This window comes from Oryzias melastigma, linkage group LG1 (genome assembly GCF_002922805.2).
Source record: "Oryzias melastigma strain HK-1 linkage group LG1, ASM292280v2, whole genome shotgun sequence".
In the NCBI taxonomy this organism is placed as follows: domain Eukaryota; kingdom Metazoa; phylum Chordata; class Actinopteri; order Beloniformes; family Adrianichthyidae; genus Oryzias; species Oryzias melastigma.
Window position 1 is genome coordinate 1,057,016 of NC_050512.1, and position 5,376 is coordinate 1,062,391.

Below are 5,376 nucleotides of genomic sequence, written 5' to 3' on the forward strand. Positions count from 1 at the left end.
TGATAAAACATTCCAGTGTTCTCAAATATCTTTATTTTTAACATGAAATAATGAATTAAATTAATTATTTAACTCATTTTAAAACATGAATGTAAAAAAATCAATCATGAATAAATAAAGTAATAACCATGACCATACAGCAGATACAGACGACTGAAGAAACCACATATCGACTGACTAGAGCAGTGTTTCTCAAATGGTGGGGAGCGCCCCTCTGGGGGGAATAAAAACATGTTTACATTAGTTATGGATGTTGTGCATAATCCTACAGTTGATAATAAATTAAATTTAGCAAAAACAACCTAAAAATCCATTTGGTAGCAGAAAGAGCCACTGTTGACAGTGAACCAAAGAACTGAATCTCTGAGAGAAGACAGAATTCATCACTACTGTGGAGGGAAACAAGGAAAGACTTGATTTTACTTTGTCTGAAAGTTTGGAAGGATTCTTAAAAAACAGAGAAAAATTAATAAAACGGATTATTTAGAAGTTTTAAAAAAAATCTTTAATGGTAATAAAGGTTCAATATTTTCAGGGGACATACATTTAACTTGAGCAAATTAACTGATACTAATGATATTTGCAGCAAAAAGTTGGGGGGGGGGTTAAAATAATTGCGAAACTCTGAACCAGAGAAACCTATTTTTATTCAGTTTCAAATCTCTGTATTTACAGAACCTCCTTCATTTCTGAGCTGAGATCAGCGCGCTCACTGAAAGGTCAATGCAAACGCGCGCACACCAGAATTCCTGGCCTCCACGTCTGGAGCGCGCGTAACTAAAAACTTGCGTTGCTCCGCAAGAAGGAGCCAGTCCCAGGGACAAATCTGAGTCCCCGCCCCCAAGCACCTCTCCCATGGGTGCACTGGTCAGGCACCGACGGGACCTAGGGAGCCAGACCAGCCGCGGCCCCCACCGATGTCTCAGTGGAGAACTCAACAAGCCAGAGCCCCCAGGCCCTGTACCTAATGAGACCCCCGCTCCCCACAGAACGCTCCCCCACCAGACGGGGCCAGACCACCCACTCCTCTGCCACTCCTCCAGACCCCGCTGCAAAGACGGGCGCCGCCCAGAGCCAGGGCGGGCCCCGAGGGGGTTGCCCCAACCCGTTCCAGAGCCAGAGAGGGAGAGATCCCGGCCCCCAAATGTAGGCGAGCTGCCCGCCCACGCAGGCGGGGACCCCCCAGGACAGGGCCCCACGCCAGCCCCCCCAGCGCAAGCAAGGAGACCACTCCCCAAGCTGAGCCAGACCTCCACCCAACCGCGTACCCCATACCACCGACGCCCAGGAGGCCACCAGGCGCCCCTGCCCGCATCCAGATCTGAGTTTTAGAATGTTTCCCTCGTTATCGGACTCACTTCTCACTGAACTTCTCATAGTTTGAGAAAATAAATAAATCAGAAAAGATTGTAACATGTTACACAGGCATTATTTGAGCTTAAGTGATCCAGTGTAGCATCACTGCTGTGTGCAGCAGTCCTCCTGTTGACCCCCCAGCATGACAGTCAGCAGACCGGCACTCTGTTTGATGCCCTCTGGCTTACTGTGCTGTAGATGTTGTGAGGCACACAGATATTGCTGGAGGAGCCCGACTGGAACACTGAAGACTTTATGATCTTTATGAAGTCATGAGCTGGTTCTTCCAATCAGAGAAAAACGGAGATTTGAGAAGATGAGCTCCACATTTCCTATTCAAAATCAACTTCAGCATACCAGAACAGGACCATGTCTTTAACTTTGAAAGAAAGTTCAGACTGAACTGGTCCCATAGTCTGGCTGAATTGAAAAAAATATATAGATTTATATTTTTGTCATCCTTTAAAGATTTTGGTTTTATGGAGTAAACTTGGACAATTACCGTGGAGTAACATCTTGGAAAAATGTGTTTTTTAACTGGAACAGCAATGAAGATTGTTGTTGTCATCACAATTTCATGTTTCACAGGTGGGTTTTGTATTTCTACTCAAAAGATTTGGGCATACAAGATGTTATTAGTAGAGTATTGTTATTTTTTTTAAATTCACTTTGGATTAAAAACAAAATGCGACAATTCCTGTGTTGAGATTGCAATTTTCACTCTGTGCATGTTTTGTTTGGAGATTTTGAGCAAAAGGAATTGTTGCAGAGTATAGGCACCACTTGTTCTACCTAATCATACTTGTGTTTTTTTCCTGAAGTACCGTCAATTCAACACACTCTTTATTAGTGAAGGCTCATGCACTAAAACCAAAAAAGCAGATTTTTGCATTGTAGCTGGTACTTTTAAAGACTTGTTTTCTCTCCCTTGTGTGGCTCTCTTACAATCCTGTTATTGCAGGGCTTCACCTCTACTCATTGATACTCCTTCAGTTTCGATGCTGTCCTCTTCACTAGTTTTTGCCTTCAAATGAGAACTATAGGATTCAGTCCCTTCATATTACTTTTAAGGCAAAGGGGGAATGAATGAGTATCTAATTTTAAAAGATACGCCCCTTAGCTTAAACTTGTGTTCACCACTTGATGGGATGTGTTCTTGATGAGACCGTCAAAGGTTTCCAGGCTCTTCGTTTTATCCAGCAGGTTTTTGCATTAAGAGCCCAGCTGAGCTGAAGTTGAGTGGATATGTTGGCGGAAAGGTCTCCATCCCTTGTTTTGAAAACAGGACCTCAGGAAACAGGTCAGAGTACAACAGTATGTATTTCTGTAAGGGAGTCTGTTCCAGTGGGAAGACTTGTCCAAACTCTGCTAAGACCCATCAAGGGAGATTCAGCATGAAGTTCAGTGGTGAAGATGGAGCCTAACTGTGACTGTTAAGAGGCTTAGGATGCTGGGAGATATCACTGTGGAGTGGAGAAACTTACTGTGTCACACCAGCAAGTCAATCTTAAAATTCTAGATGGTATTTTTTGGTTTGATGAGTAAAACAAGATAATCTCACAAATAGCTTGAACTTTCCTTGTTATGCTGCCTGACGTTTGCGGTATTTGTGAGACTAAAATTGACTCAAATTTCCAAAATGTTTGTTCCTATGTCAGAAAAGTTCCAGTGAGTCCACAGTGTATACCCGTGTTTCTTTATGGACATTTAACTCTATCATGGATTGACGTGTGACTCATAACAACTGTCTCCTGCAATTGTTGCTGACTGTTAAAAGTGCCCATCCAGTTTTCCAATAAGTTTGTCTACAGTATGGGGACCCAAAGTGGGAACAAATTTGTCCCGGCAAAGGTTTTCTTTTTGCCCGCCAAGTCGTGGCTGTAGAAGCTGCAGAGGGTTTAGTTAAAATCCCTTACCTGTTTCCTGTTGATTCTCTTTGATGTTCTAAAACTCTGCAGCTGTAATTTACTTTCGGCCTCCTGGTGGCGCTGTCAGCACTTTCTTTGCCTGCAGCTATGGGTGAATCAACCCCCAAGTGAGTCAGCCCTGAGCTTTGTTGTGTTAGAAATTCCTAAGATCCTTCACGGTCTCTTCTGATGCTTTTAGTGGCTTTTTTCAGCTAGCTAAGACGGAGCGACAACAGCAAACGGATAAATTCAAAGAGCAGATCCACGACTCTCATTAGGATCCTAGTCGGATGTTTTCACGGAAGAAAGTTTGTTTTAGCTTGTTCTGATTTTTCAATTAAAAATATCCAGTGAGGCCCTGATGTTAAAGGTTTCAAAGATAAATGTTTCTTACTTTTTATTCTTATTAATGTGTGCTACCTTAATGAATACAGGATCAAAATAAATAGACTAAGCCATATTCTTTATTTTCTCCTTTTATTTCATGACATGCAGAAAAATATTGTATTTGGTCCGCAGACCGGGATCCCATTCAGATTTTAGCCCTTAAAACAAAAACGTTTGAGCACCCCTGCTCAAGAGGGTTTCAATATACATTACAATAGAATGTCAAACACACAAATCTAGAATCAGTGTTCAAAATATAGGTGACTGTAGACTAAACTTTAGTCCAGTGTACCTGTACGCCAAAGGGAGGTTGACCTAAATGGCTGTGCAGGTTTTGGGGTTGTCAGGGGAGGGTCATGGAGAGAAGCAACTGCATCCTGTAGGGAGTGCAGGTGTGTCTCACAGTTCCCTTGAGACTCGTGCATTCACCTCAAGGAACGACATGAAAATGGAACGTACCATTGTTGTGCGTGAAGTGAGTGTATCATGAAGTATTCTCCAGGATAATGAAGTTACACACACTTATGATGTACAGAAGATGCTGTTGTACGGTGTTCTTATGCCACACTCTAGTCGTTATTAAGGTGTGAGTGCTGGCTTCTTACTGACCGTGCATGAAGAGGATGTGGAGGTGATACATAAGTGCACGTAGGACGCCCATAGGACCTCCACACATACAGTACGATGCTCTGACTGTCTGAGTTCTTCATTTCTAACTGTCAGGCTGCAGCAAGGAGCACGCACGTATCATTTTAACTGCACTTAGTCACTCCCCTTCACAATCCACTGAGGAAGTGGAGGATGATAAACTTTACAGTCCACACAACACGCCTGTGTCTCACCTACTTCCCCCTCACTTACCCTTCCACGTTGTATAAGGGTTCAGTATGACCTGTAAAAAAATGTCCATGAACATTTCCTCTCTACAGGTTCACTGAGCATTCTACAACCTTGATATTTCATGCGTGTCATCTGCCTGTTCTGCACAGGTTTGACCATTTGTCACCCACATGCAGCTGTATTCATCCGTACATGGTAACTGGCGTATACTTATATGGCGCATTTCTACCTTCCTCAAAGGCTAAAGTGCTTCACAGTCACAGACACATTCACACACTGACAGTGGCTCTGCTGCTGAACACTTCTACCAGAGGCAATGTGGAGTTCAGTGTCTTCCCCAAGAACACTTCAACACATGGGAGGCAAGGCGGAAACTGAAGCTACAATTTTCTAATCAGAGGTCGACCATAAGCACAGTTGCAAATGAGCCTTAAAATATTTTTTTTAACTTTCTTTAACAATAAACATCGTTTAAGACATTAAGCACTCAGAACAAACTCAAGCACTTCATTTAGCGGTTTTTGTCAGAAGATAAAAATTGTGTGGTAGAATGTGTCCACTGTATCTTGTGATCCTTAGAGTTCACTAAGACATTTTTTTAATACAAAAAAACGTTCCCAGTGGTGTTTTAATGATGACTATGAGATTTTTAGTCAAAATCTAAAAACCTAAATGTCTTTAAAAGACTTTTTTCATGTTGATCTGAAAGCCTGTTTCCAAAATCTCCTCTGAGGGGGCGTGGCTTTTGAAGCTCCGCCCCTGATCCCTCCCTCTCTGATTATAATAGCTCTGTGTCTTGCTAGCGTAAATCTTCACCACTGCTACATAAAAACATCCATCAATCTGGGTAATGTCCAGCCGTATGGTTCTGATCCAGATGTCAGCT